At 42.2% G+C, this 22687-nt stretch overlaps 1 protein-coding gene across 8 annotated transcripts in view; it reads left to right on the forward strand.

The window, feature by feature from the left end:
- Nucleotides 1-22687, forward strand: part of KCNC2 (potassium voltage-gated channel subfamily C member 2) — a 333265-nt gene that overhangs the window by 175018 nt on the left and 135560 nt on the right. The gene's annotated exons all lie outside the window — the stretch shown is intronic.

Raw genomic sequence — 22687 nt, forward strand, 5'->3', positions numbered from 1 at the left:
TCGACTATCCTCCTGAACTCTGACCTTGTACCTCGTTATATCTGATACCCCGTTACTGAACCCTGCCTGTACTTTGACTCCGCCTCTGCCTCCTGAATTTGTACCCCGATATTTCTGACACCCCGTTGCCGAATCCAGCCTGTACTTTGACTCCGCCTCTGCTTCCTGAATTTGTACCCCGATATTTCTGACACCACGTTGCCGAATCCTGCCTGTACTTTGACTCCGACTCTGCCTACTGATATTGTACTTATCTGTCCGTCTGTTTACGACCTGGCTTGTCCGACCTCGAGAACCGACCTCACGATTGGAGGCGGTTCCCCGTCCTGTTAGTGACACTTCCGCCTGAGTGTTACTTTCGGGCTTTCCTCCCCACTGTCAGTCTGACTCCTCCCGTCTTGGAGAGCTCAGACCTGCGGAAGGACTCTGTGCAGTCCTCCTTGCTGCACTGAGGCTTGTCCTCTGTATTACTGTTGCACCAATCACAACACTCTACCCAGGTGACCAGAGGTTAGCTAGTATATTGGATTATCGGTGATACTGCAGATCACATATAATCTGATATATGTCTGTATTTCCCGTGATACTGCAGATCACCGGTAATCAGACCTCTCTGTGCTTCACCGAGCGTTACACAAATCTGTACTTCTAGTTGCACACACTTTCGTTCCAACGATCACAGCTTGAATGATCTTCGTGGCACTGCCCTGAAGGGTGGCTTCAAATCGTCAAAAGATAGATTAATAGCAGAAAGTCAGAAACAAAATTTATAAATTGGTTCAAATCTGTGGACAAAGGCTTGAATAAGGACAAAAACTTTTTATATTGGTATGAGGCTGATGATATTTACTCTTTCTCAGCCTATATTGCATGCTCTCTGCTTGTAGCTAAACTTGTGAACTCAGAATTTGCGATGCCTCTGTGACAGTCTGAATCCCAATTCTGTGAGTATTGTGTAAAAGAGGAGTCTTATCTCAGCTAACAACCTCTCACCCCATTTAGATGTTCTGTTTCACTTAAGGCATCTTAATGACATGTATTTATGCTTGAAAAAAAATCTATGTACCCCATTTTGATGTTGCATGTATATAGCTCTCTATTCCATCAATTTGTAAGAAAACAGGATTGAAGCCCGACGAAGGCCATACAGCCGAAAGCTTGCTTACTCTTATTCTTTAAAGTTAGACAATAAATAGTATCATCCTGATTCAAAACTTCTTGCTCTATTAGCAGGTATCTGAGAAATTATTTTGGGTATTATTTATTTATTTATTTATTTTTGCTTTACCGTGTTGCTACATTATTATTATTGATTTATAAAATACATGGCTTTATTTTCTTATCCACCTGCTTAACCCCGATCTTAGCAGCAAAACTTCAAGCTCAGGTTATCAGTATATGCTTTGATAGAGATTATTTTAGATAAAACATGGCACACCGCTGTCTGTAAAGCACACTTCTTTTCCGATCTGAAGGTCATGGGTCCAAATGAAAACTCATTTCAGATTTCTTGAATGATCTACTGGTGGAAGGTTGGCATACTCAGAGGTGACACATCTTCAACTGCTTCTATCCTTCTGCACTACATTACTACTTTGAAATATCTAGCCGTGGATTGGAAATGTAGCTGTTCTTTGTAAAGTGATGGGAAAGCATATAGGAATATGAGAACACATTACACAGTATGTTCTGTTGGAATCTACAGTATGTCTTAGAAGGGAAAAGCTGTTCTTAATTCAAGTTCCTTATCCTTTGGGAATCAAGCTCAATGTAGAAATTATGACAATGAAAACTTTATTTTACTTCATCTATATCTATGACAGGGGTTGTATAAGCATTAGGTGCATAAATACATTTTCAGATATGTAGGCCATGGATGTATAGCACACACAATGATGCTGAAAGTGATGAGGATGGTTTATTGGATCATACTATTCTTTCATCAGTTTTACAGAGTGGTAACATACCGTAAATGTTTAATTTATCGGGCCCCATTTAGTTGAGTTGCAAAATGTTGTGCGTGGAGGGTAGAGGGTGATGATGTAATTTGCTATGATGAAAATATACTAGTAGTCATCCCTCAGTTTAATTATTTTAGTCAATGGTCACTTCATAAAAAATCTAGCTTGCAGCATGCTTTTTCTGGCTAGAGGGCTAGGAACTGCAATATTTTGCAGGCCTATTAGCAGTATTTTATCAATCTCATGCTTAAAAGGAATCTGAAGCGAGAGGTATATGGAGGCTGCCATATTTATTGAGACAGGTGGTTTTGGTGTGCGCATGCAGGCAGTTAGCACCTGCTTTGAGCACTGTCATAGATTTATTTGTGTTACAGCTATAGTGGCACAGAGGGATTTTGAATGTAACTCGGAGGATGGCAATAGCGAGACCCCCAAATTATGTGACCCTCTGGGTTGTTATTGTTATAAACTGTTCTTATCACCTTGCTTCGACACCATCGTCTCACAGACTGTGAGATCACTTGACTCTCCACACAGCAAACAGTAGATAGACTTTCTCAGGCTTCTTCAATGTTTACGTTATTTATTCAGGACTACAGAAATACAGATAGATACATTCATCATATCCTAGCCATGCCAATCTTCATGTTGCGTTACAAGCTCGTGATTAGACTCCCTACTGAAGTCACTCAGGCACTTCTTGCTAACCTACGTTCCACTAAACTACCTATGTACAGCAGACATTAGATCAGATTACATAAGGGAAGAACATGCTTAGAGGTCCCAGTCGGCCTTGCGAGCTAGTGCGGAAGGAAGAAGCAGAAGTGAGTTCTCCATCGCTCGCTCCAGATTTAATACCGACTAGGAAAGAGTTAAATATGACATCATCTTCGCCACCCCCTATATCAGTCTATTGGTGGACCCACTCGTGGTGTCATCATACCCACCTACTTGATTAATAATCAATGAGGCATTTGACCCATATGCAGGAACGTGGATATTTAGTAAATATAGCCGATGTTTACTGTTCCTGTTGAGGTCAGAGTGGCCGATGGCCTTCTTTCAGGAACATGTTCTCAGTATCTGCGTGTATCCTCTGCTACACGCAGACCCTGAGATGCCTCTGCCTGCATCACAAAACCTCTATTTATTTTAAAGACATACACTGCGGACAAGCCTTTTACATAAAACTCAGGCCAAGTAACTGAGGCCTACTTAAATTATAACAATCCCCCCTAAAACGGCTTGACCCGCAGATCCCAGCATCTGAACCTCCCAGTACCTGGTTTCTTTCTTTTATGTTTCACTTTTCGATGTTCGTGCTCACACAACTTCTCTGCTCTAGGCGGTTATTCCTGGAAGAGAGAGAGCAAGACCTCTTGGTCTTCCTGTAACCAGGCTCTCTGGGGATGCCCTACTTCTAAGTCCCTCTATACCACATGCTCAGCATTTGCGTCACTTGCGTATCACTCACAAACTTGCATGACCACAGAAAAGTGAAACTCGTTTGGTTGTTACAAAACGGAGCAGTGCCAGGTGCCTTCTAAAAGAGCGCCTTTATACAATCAGCTCCATCACAGGTACTACTAAACCTATACCCGTAACCCTGTATATCCCTTAATTTAAACTATTGGTTCAGGAGATTGTTTATGAGGCACCAATCTCTGAACCAGGTTAATTTGTTTTACGTAATTTTAACACGCAACCTCACCTGGATAATGATGCCTAAAGTTGTCATCCCCATCCAGACGACCAGTGGGTGTAGAAAGAACTTTAGAACCGCAGAGGCCCAGTCCGAGTGTCCCTGGAACATCACCGGAACCTTTGTCCACCAGGTCAGACTGGAACTCACCTGCTCATTTTTGTATTCTACCTCGTGAAGATCACCTGTATCATGGTGAAATCTTACCTCTAACTTAGTGTACTGTTTGTTTAACCTTTGTAACAAAATGTGGTCGTCTTGGATCAAAACCTGTTCCCCTTTGTCCCATGTCATGTTCTCTTAACAATTCGAGAAACAACGTCATCCAACCTGGATGACTGGATCCATATGGGATCTCCGCTCCCACAAAATATTCCCCTTGGAAACTCCCCCTTATCGGAACAATTATGAGAATATACCTTGAATGTATCATTAGAACTTATGTTAAAAAACCAAACCTTTCCTTCAGCCACCGGAACTATCGGTTGGGCTTCAGGGTGGATCTTTTGAATGGTAGCCTCGCATTCTGCGTTATTGAGCCTGCAGGCTTCTTCACTAAATTTGACTTGCCCCGGCCAACGCAGGTACTTCTGCAAGAATTGCCCGCATGAGGACAACTCTACTTGCTTCACCTCCCCGTCTAGCACCAAAAAAGGTTGACCTCTCAGGTCCTGGTGTAAGACCCGGGTTGAGGTGGGAACTAAGGAAGTGGCGGTGCCTAAAGGAATGTTGCACTGTTTCCATTTGTTCACCCAAACATCTCGAAGCTGCCATGCAAAAGATCCTTCTCCAGAAAAATTAATATACCTCCCCTTGTCCAATCTCTCGCTGACAAAATATGTCCCCAGCTGTCCTGATTGGACCTCTTCCCCCCTTATCTCCTGAGGCACACTATGTACCTGAGGTCGGGAAGATTGTACTCTCTGCAATCGTTCGATTAAGAGTACCTCTTCACTTACCCAACTATCATGAGGATAAGCTGTTGCATATGGACTGTGTAATATCGTCCCCTGTTGTGACCCGTGTGGTGTGAATGGGGTTCCCTGTGTGGGCTTTCCCTCCCCCGGGACCGCTCTCCCCACCCTCTTTGTCACCTGGAAATGTGGCTTGATCTCGATTTTTACTTCTTGTTTCGAGAACCACCCACCCTCGGCTTTCCAGCCTTTACGTGTGTAAAGTTGTTTCAGAGGCACTCTCTGTTGGTAGCTCCAGAGTGTGATGTTGTCCCCCGCGTCTCTCCGGCAGGAGAATTGACGCCTCCTACTCGTTCCTCTCCAATCTGGAACCATCTCACTCTGCATAACCAAGACAAGGTACCCCTGAATCACACACTCCACCTTTTGCACGTACCCCTTGTACTGCAATGTACCTTTTAACAAACCTTTGGATCGGTGCGTCGATTCTGGGAGTGTGGTATTAAATAGCAGATTTACACTGCCATTCAATCCCCACTGCCCGCACACCTGACCCTTCAGACCTTTCACCCACATTGTGCCATGAAATTTGTTTTCTCCTGGCACAAATGCTCTTTTCCTCCGTCCCTGCATGGTCCATCTGTGCCAAGCGGAGGGAGGTGTGAAAGGATTAGTACCTTTGTCACCCAACATTAACATGCTTGGGCCTTGCATTCTCATTAACCCCTTATTATACATGAGAATGTCCTCTCTTCGTTCTCCTTCTAACGGAATGGCAACCTAGGATCACCATCAGCATGGTACTCTTCATTATAAAAGCACCACCTTGGGAAAGAAAAACATTAGCACTTTGCATTATGCTTTGCTCAGACAGTTTTGTTAGTCTCTTTCCGATCTCCGAAATCTCGTGTTTTAGTCTCTTTCCAATTTCAGGAATCTCGTGTTTTAGTCTCTTTCCGATTTCAGGAATCTCGTGTTTTAGTCTCTTTCCGATTTCAGGAATCTCGTGTTCCTCCAAGCTTAGATTGGCATCTAGAACCTTTCGCTTATCCGACTGATATCTCCATCCTTGCTGCCAGCACTGCAGCTGTCTCCATTCCATATTGCCAAACACCTGAAATCGAAATACAAACAAATCAATTCTTATTAATGATTTGGGATTCGCCCTGCGGCTTGTACTCTGTACACTTTAAATTGATCAATATATATCGTAATTGATCTCGTTGCTCTATGGTTCTCATGAACTCTGTTTACTCTTATTGGTAGATTGGAGTTAAACTTCACCCCCCTACCTCAGTACTATCCTCAGTACTTACCTGTTTAAAATATGCTCCCGCGGACTTCACCTTTGGAAGCTCGCTTCACCTTTGGAAGCTCTCACCCCATTGCAGCTCACTCCACATCCCCCCTCATCTGTCCATGCGCGGCCGTCGCATGCACAGATCACGGATGCCACACCTGATGCTGCTTTGCAGGTGAGCCTGCAATGCTCTTACTCATTATCGTATTTACTTATCTAGAACTTCATCGCGATACCAGCTCTGCTAGAAGTTCTGTGTGTCGTACCCTCTGATCAATGTTTGCCGTGCCACTACCTAGACTACCAAAAAAACGGCTGCCTCCCTATAGGAAGGAGCTCTTTGCACTTAAACTACACAGGGTGCAGGGCTAAGCATACCAGCGTCACATGCCTGTATGCAGATCCCTGAATGCCCACATGGAAGGTAGTCACATGGCAAACAGCGTACTGATACACTGTCACTCTGTACATGGCAATTTTATCATCTGTATAAGTTCCCCATGAACTGCGGTCAGTTTTTGTTCTTTGTGCTACAATTAATAGGAGCTGGAAAAAACATATTTGACCAATCAGTGGACGAAAAAAAACGCACAAAAAAAACAGCTCCAGCCCAGCATAGACCTCTCAGTCCAGCTCTGGCCCTGTCCACGACAAAAACCGGAAAAAATCGTTACCGCTCTGCAGAAGCGGCGACGGAAACCCGAATTGGTCAACTCCCTTTTTTCTCCACCTCCGGCACCCCCTTGCTGCACTGTTGGGAACTCATGCAACACCCATCAAGGTGCCTCACTTACAGGAATAATCCCATAAGCAACCCAGTACAGACCCTTTCCTGATCTGCACTGTTACGTGTGTCCCTGCACCTAGCTGGGAAACACTTCCTATTCTGGCATTCCTTTCCATGGACCCAGGGAAAAGCTCTGGGGAAATACTTTGAGAACCGAGACACACAGGAGAATGTCTCTGTATTTCTACCCCCCTTCCTTTCAGCTGCTCTGCCCGGAGCCGCGAGCACAGTCTGATGTGACGTGGATCCCCCAGCCCCTCCTCCCCCCCTGCCATGACGTGTGGGGGCCATGACTCTCGGGGGCGGGCTCTCTCCACTGCCGCCATTTTGAGTCCTGGACTGCCAGCTAAGATGGCTGCTCCCATAGCAGCCTCTGGTTCCTATATCTTAGGAGAGAAAACAAAACTCACACATACCAAACATTTTATGCATAGTTATACACAGTGCAGAGAGAAGAGAAAAAAAAATATCAGCATTCCACCACACACACTGTCTACGACCGGAGACTTCCTCCCAGCTGCGATTATTCACCCAGGGACTTGGGAAACTCCCTCTCTACACAAATCATCTGCAGTTTATCTCCGCCATAACTCAGATCAGAACTACTCAAGCGTGCAGCGTAACTATAAACCATCTTAACAGCTAGTACTGCTGAGACGAACAACAGACGAGCTGGCTGAACAACATAACAGATGCAGATATTTACAAGCATGTTAGCAACTCTGACTGGAAACGCACGGAGGAAAGATAAACAAAAACCTCACCCATTATCTCAGCTGTCACTATGCGAACTTACACAGCTACCCAGAGACAAGGGCTGTCCACCCAGCTCCCCGAAAAAAAAAAGAAAAGAAAAAAAACAGCTCACCGAGAAAAAACTTACTTCTAAGTTCTACAACTGTTCTCTCCTGTCTACTCTGCTACCTCTCTCCCCTGTCCACCACTAACACTGATGGTTTCCCTCTGCCACGGGGGACCCCCCCCCCCCTTATCTATCATCCTGCCCAGTCTCTGGACAGGGAGAGAAAAACAAAACAAAACCCAGAGAGAGAGAAAACAAAACATCTGCCACACAGGAACATCGAATCCTAAGAAACAATCAAAGCGCATAAACTCTGAAAACACATTCTGTATTTACATCGGAGCTGCACCTCTCCTCACCCCTCCCTTCACGCACAGGAGAGATGAGAAGCCCGCAGCCTCCACACTACAATTAACACAGAATGTACACATTAACACATTATCCTCTCCTTGTTATAACACCAAATACAACGTAAATCAAACTTGCCTGAGCAGAGGACTTCGTACGCCTGCTAATTCGACCAGCTTTTGGCAACTCCACGAAACTGAGTGGATCATCCCTGGAACTACTGAGCGTCATCTCTGTGTACCCACACTGGCTCAGCGGATCGATCTCCAGCGGCAGCTGCCAGCCGGCCTCGGAGCCTTCCAGTCACCTGTGATTCGGTTTAGGCTATGACTGCGTGCACTTACAGTCAAAGTTTAACATCCACGAGTTTCGCCGCTGGTTCCCTCGAATTTCAGCCCGTGTGTGCTCGGCTCCCACACACTCACACCAGCTTATCAGTATCAGCTTGATAAGCTTTACAGTCCGTGTCCGTCTAGTCCGCTTGTTTTGCTGTGGAATATCTTGAAACCACTTTCTTCGGCCCCGTCTGCCTGTATTGCTAGGCAGGGAAGGATTTCAGCACCACTGTTATAAACTGTTCTTATCACCTTGCTTCGACACCATCGTCTCACAGACTGTGAGATCACTTGACTCTCCACACAGCAAACAGTAGATAGACTTTCTCAGGCTTCTTCAATGTTTACGTTATTTATTCAGGACTACAGAAATACAGATAGATACATTCATCATATCCTAGCCATGCCAATCTTCATGTTGCGTTACAAGCTCGTGATTAGACTCCCTACTGAAGTCACTCAGGCACTTCTTGCTAACCTACGTTCCACTAAACTACCTATGTACAGCAGACATTAGATCAGATTACATAAGGGAAGAACATGCTTAGAGGTCCCAGTCGGCCTTGCGAGCTAGTGCGGAAGGAAGAAGCAGAAGTGAGTTCTCCATCGCTCGCTCCAGATTTAATACCGACTAGGAAAGAGTTAAATATGACATCATCTTCGCCACCCCCTATATCAGTCTATTGGTGGACCCACTCGTGGTGTCATCATACCCACCTACTTGATTAATAATCAATGAGGCATTTGACCCATATGCAGGAACGTGGATATTTAGTAAATATAGCCGATGTTTACTGTTCCTGTTGAGGTCAGAGTGGCCGATGGCCTTCTTTCAGGAACATGTTCTCAGTATCTGCGTGTATCCTCTGCTACACGCAGACCCTGAGATGCCTCTGCCTGCATCACAAAACCTCTATTTATTTTAAAGACATACACTGCGGACAAGCCTTTTACATAAAACTCAGGCCAAGTAACTGAGGCCTACTTAAATTATAACAGTTATGACCCAAAGGGGGAATAGTATTTAACAGCAACCGGAATTGCAACGGCGCATCATGGTAAGCCATCATTTGGCTCACTCTGCATCCAACTGACCAGGCGACGGTATAACATGTACTGTATGCATATTTATTTCCTTTTGAACAACACCAGTTGCTTGGCAATTCTGCTGACCATTCCCTTTAAATCTTGTACACAGACTTAAAGAGTACCTGAAATGAGAGGTATATGGAGGCGCCAATCAAAAGAATCACACATATTTTCGGTAGTGGACACTGGTGCAGAATCCCAGTAGCACTGTAATCCAAATCCTTCTAAAGAGGGGTTCACACACAGTCTTAATTAGGAAAAACGTTAGCCTTTATTTTTCCAGCACACATGTTGTGACATCTGACCGTCACATCTGACGATTGTTTCGGGGCCACCAGGGTCCCCTTTGTCAAGGCATAGGCAGACATGTTTTTGTCAGATGCCATAACATGTGTGCTGGAAAATTAAATTGCTCATTTGTCCTGCTGAGCCTCTGCCTTTAATACTTTTAGCCACAGACCCTGAACAAGGAGGCAGAACAGATGTTTCAGGTCTGTGATTCAGACAATACTGCAGCCAAAGAGATCAGCAGGACTGCCAGTCAACTGGAAACGTTTAAAAGGAAATAAAAATGGCAGCTCCCATATACCTCTCACATCAGGTTTCCTTTAACCCAGAGATCTGTGCACAAAATGAAGAGCTGCCAGCAGAGTGGGTGTCTTTTGCTTCGCACAAAGCCATCATCTAGACCTCCCATCTCCTCCATCCTCCCCTGCCTGTAGAAGAGAAGGGCAGGGCCAGTTTTATGTTCACAGGAAAAGACTGACTGATGGCCCATCCCTCCTCCTTCCTGACTACCTCCTGTGGTTGAGGACAGGATGGGGGAGGAGTTAAGACAGTTTGCAGACTGCTATTCAGTCTAACCAAACTGTATGTGACTAGGGAGTACTTTTTGCAAACACTGCAAACCGAGTAATAAATACTGAATAATGCAAAAATGGTTTATGTGAAATGCACAAACTTTGTGCGTTGCAAATTATGATTATGTCCCACACAGTATGCATTAAAAACTTCAAGCTAAAACAATGGCTTTCATTGGGACCCAGTGATATACATTTATGGATTTGTCACCTTCAATGCTGTCTACATTTCCTAAACACATAGGAGAGGCACACACATTGTATCTGCTGCATGGAGTTCTTGCCTGATCCTCCAAACTGTGACAGAGACACATTCTTGGCTAAATTCTATTAGTTGAGTATCACAGTCTTAAGGAACAAATGCTTGTGGCAAGGTCATGGATCCATAAAATTTGATCATTAGTGACAAAAATAGCAAATTCACTGATGGCTTTATACAGCTGATATTGTTTAAAAGAAGCATATGCTTTGACAGAAACCGATGGCATTAATTAGTTACATTGTGGTGGGTATGTTTACTGTCATATCTAATTAATCACATTTATCAGTAAGCAGCTTAGATGACTTGGACAATTAACTGGTTAACAAAGTGTACTGCGTTTTTTTTTTTAAATGGGAGTTTTGTTAAGAGAATAGGAAATATTAGTGTAAGGAATTTTGCATTTGCCATTGCCACATTACAAAGTATGTTTATTTATTTAAGGTTTGTTTGTTAAGGTGTAATTAGGCCTATTATTTATGGTTTTTGTTTATGTTTATGCTTTTAGCTTATGCGTTATTTACCTTGATAAATGGACTGTCCCATATTCACTGCATGAATTCCAAAAAAGTCTTACAATACCATAAATATCTTTGACAGATTGTATGAATACACAATGTTTGTGAGGCATGAATTAAATAATGCATGCATTGCATCACATTGGTTTAGAAAAACGTGTTTCTGCCGTATTTACAGGTAACGATTTTTGTAATCTTGGTAAGTCTGTGATGATTTAACTCATCCAGTTTATGGTGCATCCCATGGAGGTTCAGCAGAATTTAATTGACATCTGCTTGACAATGGTTGATAAAAATACAGTAGTCTTCAGGTTAGAACATTCTTACCTATATGAGCCTTACAGTAGGTGTCAGACGCATAGATTAACCCACATATGCTATATTATTTAGTTGAGAAATAGAACTATTTCTCAACTAAATCACACAGCCCCCTGTAGCACAGAAACACCAATGATTGTTAAGCTGTGGAGAACTTATTTGTAAAATTCCTCAATTCATCCTGGTACAAATTACTTCCTCAGTGATTAATGATTTTCTGCAAGCACTTCAGAGTAGTTTTGAAATATTTTGTAACCGTACAAAGAATTTGGCTAACAGCAGTTTATTTTTAAGGATAAGATTGTCTGCTTCTAGGTTCCAAAGGTGCGTGTCACACCCTCTGTTGGTTCACAAGTAGGCTTGCTCATCACGGATTAAACACGAGTAACCACGGTAGTTACTCGTGATTCAAATTAGCTCTAATTGCTCCAGCTGAGCGGGTAGATGCGGCAGGGTTAATTACCCAGAACGCTGCTCTCCACCCAGCGTTTCTACAAGCTCACAAGCGTCCTAATGGACGCTTTGCAAGCCTCACTCTGGAGCACTTCCTCCTTGTGGCATGAATGAGGAAGTGCTCCATAGCGAGGCTTGCAACGCGTCCAATAGACGCTTGTGAGCTTGTTGAAACACTAGGCGAAGAGTGGCATTCTGAGTAATTAACCTTGCCGATTCTACCTGCTCAGCTGGAGCAATTAGAGCTAATTTAAATCACGAGTAACCACCGTGGTTACTCGTGATTAATTTGTCATGAGCAAGCCTATTCACAAGTATTATTGCACCGCGAGATTCTCTGCATTCATGTAGAAGTTTCCTACTCAAGGTACTGTGTTCCACTTGGTTCTTGAATGCCAGCATCCTGTCTGGTCTCACAACTGTCAATTAGATTGTTAACTCATTTGCCCTATACTTTGGTTTATGTTCTATTTTTGACTATGCTTGCTTATTATTTGCACTGTCTACTAGTTTGGTGTTGTGCCAAGTTTGGCTGTTGTAGGCATCTGTCTAGCTGTTTCCTGGTTTATCATGTAGCTGTTTTGTAGGTTTATTATGCAGCTGTTTTATAGTTTATTCTATCAGTGTGTTGCCAGTAATTGTCAGTGGTGTAAACTACAGTTCCTCAGCCTGTCCACCAACAGTACATGTTTTGTAGGAAACCACAAACAATGGCAGGTGGTGTAATTGGTGGTGTCTCAGCAGAGCTGATAAACTACCTCTGTGGATTGCCACAAAACATGCACTGTTGGAAGCTCTATAGGACAGGGTTGGGGAAGACTGGTGTAGACACCTTTTGCTGCTCAGTTTGCGAGAGACAAGGATAAAGGTAAAGTTCTCCTTAGACTTTGCAGCTTCAGTATATCTCTTGTCTGGAAGCACAGATGGCTCACTGCTATTCATTCAGTCACAGTTTAACTCTAGCTTATTAAAGCTGTTTATAATGTTGGTTCATACATACTAGAAGAGAAAGGAAAGCAAATAAGTAGTTCTGCAGGTGCATAAGTACCAGACAGCTAGGTCCACCTGTCGGCCTTGTGCTTGGGCCCTTCAAATGGATGTTGCTGAAACTGCTCATCCTTTAGCTGTCAGCTTACCCTACTGCCCCCCACATTATATGTAATGGTAACAAGTATAGGTATATGAAAGTGATATCTGACATTTTTCTCTTACTGTCATGCTGATTCTCTGGACTCAGGAATTCTCTTCATTCTGGATTTATTAGTATCTCATACATATATCTGCCAATAGCTTGCAGCCAGGGAAGTGAGGTCACCTGAAATAGAGACCGTAGTTATTCTGGGTCAGCAATTTTGAAATTGTTCAGTGCAAAGGATCAGTGCAAAGGATCTGGACAGTGGTCACAGTGATTTAATGTTGTGTTATGTGTCTTACATAACACAAGAGTAGACAAAAGCTGTTCTACACTGAAGATACTTGGGGGTGTGTATACTTAATTGCATTAAGCAGAATTATGTGTATTAGAGATGGCCTGAATGGTTCGCCGGCGAACGGGAACCGGCGAACTTCCGTGGTTCGCGGTCGCAGGGAACCGCAAACTTTTCCAGAAGTTCGATTCACCCCCATAGTGCATCATTAGGGTCAACTTTGACCCTCTACATCACAGTCACAGTCAGCAGGCACATTGTAGCCAATCAGGCTACACTCCCTCCTGGAGCCCCACCCCCCCCTTATAAAAGGCAGGCAGTGTCAGGCATTGGACTCACTTGTGTGCCTGCAGTAATTAGAGAAGGGAGAGCTGCTGCAGACTCACATAGGGAAAGCTTAGTTAGGCTCTTGTAGGCTTGTTAGCTTGCTCCTTGCTGATTCTTATTGCTAAAAAAGCACCCCTCAACAGCTCTTTTGAGAGCTAATCTTGTTCTTGTGATTTTTTTTTTTATTTTTTTGTGTGTGTCCCACAGACACTTGTGTTGCATAGACAGCCTTGGTGATTCCTACTGTGCCACTGCCAGGCCCAGCACATTCAGTGACTGCCTGTGTGTGTGACAGGCAGCTGCACATTTGTAATCCTAATCACTGCACCTGTTCACTGTTCAGTGCACCTACCTACCTATACCTACGTGAGCACACGCATTGTTAATACCCCCAGTCATTGCACCTGTTCACGGTACCTGTGTGTGTGACAGGCAGCTGCACATTTGTAATCCCAATTACTGCACCTGTTCACTGTTCAGTGCACCTACCTACACCTACGTGAGCGCACACATTGTTAATACCACCAGTCATTGCACCTGTTCACGGTACCTTTGTGTGTGTGACAGGCAGCTGCACATTTGTAATCCCAATCACTGCACCTGTTCACTGTCCAGTGCACCTACCTACCTACGTGAGCGCTCACAGTTTTATATACCACCACCAGTCGCTGCACCTGTTCACGGTACCTGTGTGTGACAGCTGCACATTTGTAATATCAGTCACTGCAACCTGTTCACTGCACCTGTGTAACCGCACATTGTTGTACCAGCAGTCACTGCATACCTGTTCACTGCACCTGTGTGACCGCACACTGTTTTATATACCAGTCCATGCATACCTGTTAACTGCACCTGTGTAACCGCACATTGTTGTACCAGCAGTCACTGCAACCTGTTCACTTCACCTGTGTAACCGTACATTGTATTAGTCAAATCAGTGCATACCTTTCACTTCATCCCCCCCAATATGGACAGTACAAAAGGCAGAGCCAGAGGCAGGCCACCTGGCAGGTCTGTTCGAGGTTGCGCTGTCGTGATTTCGTGCGGTCCTCGACCAAAGTACAGTGCTCAGAAGAAGGCACGTGCCATCAATCCCCAATATTGTCAGGATGTAGTTGACTATTTAACACAGAACACCTCATCTTAGCCCCTGAACAAGCATGCAGCAGATCAGGTGTTTCAGACTTTAAAGTCAGATCTGACAATACTAACTGCATGCTTGTTTGTGGTGTTATTTAGATACTACTGCAAATAAATAGACCAGCAGGGCTGCCAGGCAACTGGTATTGATTAAAAGGAAATAAATATGGCATCCTCTGTATACCTCTTACTTCAGTTCCCCTTTAAAACCAAAACTCCATAAAATGGGGTATTAAACAGTGGTGAGATGTGACTAATGACTGACATTAAACCGGCATGAATGGTGTTGCACTGAGCATCACAGTCTACTCTACACATGTAAAGAATCAAAACTTCAGGGGGAAAGATTACCATAAGACCGATTTAGATTTTATATCCTGTTAAAAATAAATATATTCAACAGAATTTCCTTTTCATTTTGGAAAGGAGAATTTGCATTTTTCTGAAGAATCAGATAGCTTCCCCTTTCCCTGTGACACAAAATTGCTCCGTCACATGATAATTTACATAATAAATACATTACTTAGAGGAAAGATAATCATCTGAAAATTTAGAGCAGGAGCAGTAGGCTTTGCAGCTACTTTCTGAGTCACAGTTAAATAATCAAACAAGCTGGCATACTTACGAAAGATTACTTCTAAATTGAATTTCATGAATATAAATTTTAGTTTTAAAATTATTATAAAAAGTCATGTGTGAATTATTCTAAGATGTACATTTCAAGATAGTTAAAGATAAATGTTATTAAACCACACAATATTAATATCTAATTTCTCAACCCATTATAATTTCTAGAAAAAATATGTAAAAGTCAAAAGCTGATATTTAGAGCTATATTTTTTTTGTGGGGTGGGAGTTGATGCTGTTTCTTTCCAGAAAGTAGGAACAGGCTTAATCTTAGAATATTTGAGCGCATTTACATTCAAACTAAACACAGGCAATGCGTCACTATCCCAAGCGACTAAACCAGCAAGGAGTCAATGCATTTTATTTATTTTTTTATTTTTAATTTCCACTCATCAAATATTCAGAAGATCAAAATGAGCATCAAGTCAAGTTGCTCTGCAGTTTCCATGGATGCAGGAATAATGTTTCAGAATGGTACGGCATTGACTCATCCACCTATAAGGATATGAGAGAGGATTATGTACCTGGAACTAGTAGTCAACTATGCAGACAATACATCATTGTTTTATACTCTAATCCTAAATAGAAACCTTTATACGGGATTAAATGGCTGCAGTAATAGGTTTCTTCCTCCAGATCCCACAGGGAAAAACACTTGCAGTGAATGCCACAAAAGATGCTGATTGGATCAAGCTTCTTGGACAGCATCGAGAAGGATTTATTCATTCCATGTCAGGCCAGTGTGACATCAACATTCATCTCCGGCATTTCACTTAGAAAATTATGCATGATACACTAAGGACCGCACAGCAACCATTTATTCTGTCTACATAATGCAATGCCATTCATACACAAGCTACTAAGAAAGTATAGTCATTGATTCTCTATCTTTTGTTGTATTAATGCTTTCTGATCAATGATTCTTAACAAGCCCGCTAAGGGAACAATCTTGGTCGTACAGTTCTACCAAATCTATGTAATAGAAGGGTAAACCGAGTGAATATACTTATGATGGCTACTCAAGTCAGTCCCTTATATTACATAGAAGTTCTAAGATTGTACAATTAATATTATATTATTAGTGGGCACCTTTACATGTTTAACTTAACTTTTTGTAAAAACTTTATCTTGCATAATGACATGCAAGTGGCGGGCATTTCTCATTCATATTTCTTAATGCACAGTCAGTTTTCTATGAAGTAAAACTGAGCCTCTGATGGAAGCAATCGATCTTTAACTCACTTGCCCCGTATTAGGTTTTGGCGATCAGTTTGTTTGCTGTAAGTGTAGTGCATCATTAGAAGCAACATATAGCATAAGAGTTGGAAAATGGTGGCTTTTATCAGTGTTTTCTGATACAGAAATTCACAGATTATTCACCTATTCTTCAGAGGACCTAGATGAATAGCATAGATTTAAAAATGGATGCAGTTAATACCCTGTTTCCTCAAAAATATGATATAGTTACATAGTTACATAGTTACATAGTTATTTTGGTTGAAAAAAGACATACGTCCATCGAGTTCAACCAGTATAAAGTACAACACCAGCCTTGAAATTTGTGATAACAGAGGCGCCAAATTAGAGTAAAACCATCTAAAATCAGTTTAAAAGGAGGGGGGTTGGTGGATACCACCCTCAGGTATATGAAGACCAGCCAATGAGCCGTTATATATAAATAATATAATTTATTATAGAATCTCCAGGCATGCAACGCGTTTCACGGGTTGCTGTGAACAGTAGGCGCTGGGCCTAAAAATTGATACAGCTTCGTGTGTCTCCAACACTGATTGCCTGATGAAGCGGGCATTTGACCCGTGAAACGCGTTGCATGCCTGGAGATTCTATAATAAATTATATTATTTATATATAATGGCTCATTGGCTGGTCTTCATATACCTGAGGGTGGTATCCACCAACCCCCCTCTTTTTAAACTGATTTTAGATGCGTTTACTCTAATTTGGCGCCTCTGTTATCACAAATTTCAAATCTGATCTAGTCCACCCTTGGTGGAGGGGTATATCCTCGTTTGTTTCCTGTCTACAGAGAGCGACTTCTTAATACCTGAGTGGGGTCAGGTTACAATTCTCCCCACCTGCGCTTCCAGTGGTTGCCTTTGTGGTAACCCAGACTTGTGAGTATATTACTTGTTATTTTAACATTGTAATTAATTTTTTTGACATACTACACTATATTGGGCTCTCGGTTTCAATTTTTATATTTTTCCAAGCTACAACACCGGCCTGCTCCCTCACATATCCCTGTTGATCCAGAGGAAGGCAAAAAAAACCTTACAAGGCATGGTCCAATTAGCCCCTAAAGGGAAAAATTCCTTCCCGACTCCAGATGGCAATCAGATAAAATCCCTGGATCAACATCATTAGGCATTACCTAGTAATTGTAGCCATGGATGTCTTTCAACGCAAGGAAAGCATCTAAGCCCCCTTTAAATACAGGTATAGAGATTGCCATAACGACTTCCTGTGGCAATGCATTCCACATCTTAATCACTCTTACTGTAAAGAACCCTTTCCTAAATAAATGGCTAAAACGTTTTTCCTCCATGCGCAGATCATGTCCCCTAGTCCTTAGAGAAGGCCTAGGGACAAAAAGCTCATCCGCCAAGCTATTATATTGCCCTCTGATGTATTTATACATGTTAATTAGATCCCCTCTACGGCGTCTTTTCTCTAGACTAAATAAACCCAGTTTATCTAACCTTTCTTGATAAGTGAGACCTTCCATCCCACGTATCAATTTTGTTGCTCGTCTCTGCACCTGCTCTAAAACTGCAATATCTTTTTTTGTAATGTGGTGCCCAGAACTGAATTCCATATTCCAGATGTGGCCTTACTAGAGAGTTAAACAGGGGCAATATTTTGCTAGCATCTCGAGTTTTTATTTCCCTTTTAATGCATCCCAAAATTTTGTTAGCTTTAGCTACAGCGGCTTGGCATTGAGTATGATTATTTAACTTGTTGTCAATGAGTACTCCTAAGTCCTTCTCCAAGTTTGATGTCCCCAACTGTATCCCATTTATTTTGTATAGTGCTAGACCATTAGTACGTCCAAAATGTATGACTTTACATTTGTCAACATTGAATTTCATCTGCCATGTATGTGCCCATATAGCCATCCTATCCAGATCCTGTTGCAATATGACACTATCTTTCTGAGAGTTGATGATTCTGCACAATTTTGTATCATCTGCAAAAATAGCAACATTGCTCACTACTGCATCTACTAGGTCATTAATAAATAAATTGAAGAGCACTGGACCCAGAACAGACCCCTGTGGGACCCCACTGCTAACAGTCTCCCATTTTGAGTACGATCCATTGACCACAACTCTTTGTTTTCTGACCATTAGCCCAGTGTTCCCCAACCCTGTCCTCAAGGCCCACCAACAATGCATGTTTTGTGGAAATCCACAGAGGTAGATAATCAGCTCTGCTGAGACACTAATTACCGCACCTGTGAATGTTTGTGGTTTTCTGCAAAGCATGTACTGTGGTTGGGCCTAGAGGACAGGGTTGGGGAACTCTGCATTAGCCAGTTCCCTATCCATGAACACAGACTCTTCCCCAATCCTTGCATCCTCAACTTTTGAACCAGACTTTTGTGGGGAACAGTGTCGAAGGCCTTTGCAAAGTCCAAGTATATCACATCTACAGCATCCCCAATATCCATATTAACATTCACTACCTCATAAAAGCTGAGCATGTTAGTCAAATATACTACTGTCTTATATTTTTAATGTATACTCCAAAAGATGTGCTTGGGCTTATTTTCAGAGGATGTCTTTTTTTGGGGGGTAACACTTTTTTTTTCATGCACAGAGCTTGTGGCTTGCAGATATTGGCTCTCACTTACAAGAAATTGATTCTGTTGCTCATGTGGGTAAAAGTCTATTTCTTGCAGGCAGAGAACTCTGTCAGGCTCCTCGGAGCTATGATAGGATAAGCTGTGTGAAGAGGTGAAGTGCTGCTGATGCTTATCATGACAGATCAGGAGGGCTGGCTCCAACAAAAACACACATTTCCTGACATATATACAGGACTGTAGAACTCACATTATACTGCTGCTCTCCTGTATCCAGGCTTTGTATTGTGCGTGACTTGCTGGTGTCATGTGGGCTGCTGCTAGGGCTTACATTCGGGGGATGTCTTATATTTCAAGCATGCTAGGAATTCCTGCTAGGTCTTATTCTCAGGGGAAGTCTTACTTTAGAGGAAACACTGTATCTGTATCCTTAGTTATGAAATAGTGTATCTTTTCTTACTTGCCTATTTATACCAGGACTGCTGGATCACTATTATTCTCTAAGAGATGGATGTGTATCTTATTGCTCATCAATATACAGGCAGATAACAAAATAAAAATGTAGTATAAAATGGGGTTTTATTTCTGAAATGTCATTCAGTTTTATGTGCAAAAAAAGTGATGGAGGCTGGCCCTTCCAAAAATAGAAAAAGCTCTTTTATTGAGGCATCAGATACAATCAGTGGCTATACAGCGACAGCACGCTGTTTCAGGTTTCAGCCTTTTTTCAAGCCATTACAACGTTGTAATGGCTTGCAGAAACGCTGAAACCTGAAACAGCGGGCTGTCGCTGTATAGCCACTGATTGTATCTGATGCTTCAATAAAAGAGCTTTTTCTATTTTTTGAAGTGCCAGCCTCCATCGCTTTTTTTTAAATCGTTTGGATCTGAAGGAGTGAGGATCTATTGAGGCTTGGGCACCCTTATCCCTGCAGTTTTTTGGGTGCTACTTTTTTACTATTGCATCCAGTTTTATGTGTGCAGGCAGTGCATGTTAAGTTTACTGCCATTTATACGTTTACACAAAATACGTTATATGTATTACACAAATAGCATAACTTGCGTTGCCATAAAAGAGAATCTTTTTATTGCATGTGTGGCCTCCTTAAAGTGAACCTCTGGACTAAAAATTTACTCAGCAGAACTGAAAAGGCTTGGTGTTTCTTTAACAGTTTCACAGCATCAGAACTTTGTTTTTCTTACCCAAGCCTCATTTTTAGCTGCATTTTTAGCTAAGCTCCACCCATCAAAGAAAAAAAGGTGCTCAGGACACAGGACAGTTGGAACTGTGTCTCATGCTCCCTGTCACCTCCTTTCAACCAAAAAGATGGCTGCCATCATGAAATCAAACATTTGCCTGTTCTTTTAAAACAGGGTGGGTAAGAGATTATATTACCTATCTATTTTAATTAACATAACTAATGTAACTTAATGACAGTATGTTTGTTTAGGCTGGAGTTCCTCTTTAACGCTGACCATATCAGCCAGTAATGCACATGTCACCAAATACAGATATGCTGTGTCATGCTGCATTTGCAGTGTCCTGTCAGCTGTCAACTGACATTTACAAAAGAGGAAATATCTAATAAATTGTACATACACAATGAGGGGTGTAGCTACACCTGCTGGGGCTTAACTGTGAAACTTTTAGGAAGTTTTAGGGAGCCCCCTTCCTACATTCAGACCCACCTCTCCTGGGCACTGCAGGGAGGAAAGGCCTGGACTTCTTCCTTCTTCCACTGCGACCCCTCCTGTGCTCCCTTGGCTCTGGCTACAGATCAGTGCGGCTGCAGTGATGAGGCTTATCTTTTTTCCCGTCTCTTCTCTCTGGCTTCCCTGCTGCAGCCACTAGGTGTCACTATCATGTCTGAACATTCATCAGACTGAGAGGAAGGCAGAGAGCAAAAAGGACAGTGATACCTAGTGGCTGCAGCAGGATCGTCATAAAGACCCGATGGGAAAAAATGTAAGCCCCATCACTGCAGCCTTGCTGATCTGTAAGTCTGAATAATAGAACACAATAAGAGGCACACAGGAGGAGGCCCCGGTAGAGGAGGAAGGAAAGGAGTCCAGTCCCCTACTCCTCACTGCCCTCCCCCCTCCCACCTATGCGGTGTCTGTTGCCTAAGGGCCTATTTTCACTACAGGCGGATTCTGGATGCAGAAAACTGACTCCAATGAATGCCTATGGGAAATCTGCATCAGAAAAATCGTGTTTAGTGGAAACAGGCCCATAGGCATTCATTGGAGTCAGTTTTTCTGCATCCAGAATCCATGTGTAGTGGAAACAGGACCTTATAGTTATGCTAGTGTACATACACATGGATGACTTAGATTAAAACATTCAGTATGCAATATGTATGTGTTTGAACATGCAATAATTATGCTATGTTTAAGCTGAATAAATGTATTCATTAATTGTGATATATAAAAGCTGAATATACTGTCTGTATTCTCTATATATAGATATAGATATAATAGCAGCAAACCCATACAACACTTAAAGAGAACCTGAACTGAAAAGAGAAAGTCAAAATAACCATACACAGGTCATACTTACCTACTGTGTAGTCTACTACTTAATCTCTTTCTCCTCTGCTACGTCCCATTTGTCCACTGTGATCAATGGATTTCTCCATCCTCCATTTTAAAAATGGCCATTACCCCCTAACAGCTTCCTGGTTAACACACTGTTAAACTGAAATATCATCCACTTGAGCCATAGGGAAACATGGACATTACCTTGCACATTCAGTTGTAACTGACAGCTCCTGATATATAACTGACAGCAACTAGTATATTTCAGTTCTGACAAAATATTGTCAGAACTGGAAGGGATCACTGTAAGAAGAAAATGGTGAGCTTCTGAGAGGAACTGACAGTGAGGTTAGTATGTAATATTCATTTGCAACTACATCATATGTTTATTTTAAATATTTTTCCTTGCTTCAGGTTCCCTTAAAATTTCAGTCCTCAGCAAGCAGTTGAGTTAAGAGGATTTAGGACCGGTAGCAATAGGTTACTGCTCTTTGTACATCATCAATTACACAACAGGCGTTAAGATCTTCTTGCAGTGTATGACCCATTTTTTTCCTGCATTCTCTTATGTTACTGTAACCCAAATGTTCAAACACATGGACACTGACTGTACCTACTTGATATACCATCTAAATAGAGCATACTGCACAGTGTTTTGTTTTTTTTCTCCTCTACAGTGTGCTATTTCTGTTTAGGATTTAGTTGATCTGGCAAAGTGCAGTCAGCACACAATTCCTTCAGTCTGTTGCCATGGATATGTGTGTGTGCCTAGTTATTTCAGAAATGAGTTAACTGCTGAAGGTTGAAGAAAAACAAAACATTTTCTAACTAAATGAATCATTATTGAGCTATGCATTTGAACCATGAATGATTTCAGTTTTAGAATATATTTTTGCAGCTTCCTAAATACACCCAATCATTGACCATATATGGGTTTTACAGTCCTGCAGTTCACAGGTGTGTGTCTGTTTATAGTTGTGTTAATGGATGGGTACTTCCTAGTAATCTACTGGAATTGTTTCTGAGTGCATTACGAATGATAGCTTCATAGACAACCCTTTGTGTTACCTTTTGTGATGTACAGTATATTGAGTAGCTCTTCATATATACATGTGAATACTTTGATGACTGCAAACCTTTAATGGAAAATGATATGTGG

Source organism: Hyperolius riggenbachi, chromosome 3 (assembly GCF_040937935.1).
Source record: "Hyperolius riggenbachi isolate aHypRig1 chromosome 3, aHypRig1.pri, whole genome shotgun sequence".
NCBI lineage: Eukaryota > Metazoa > Chordata > Amphibia > Anura > Hyperoliidae > Hyperolius > Hyperolius riggenbachi.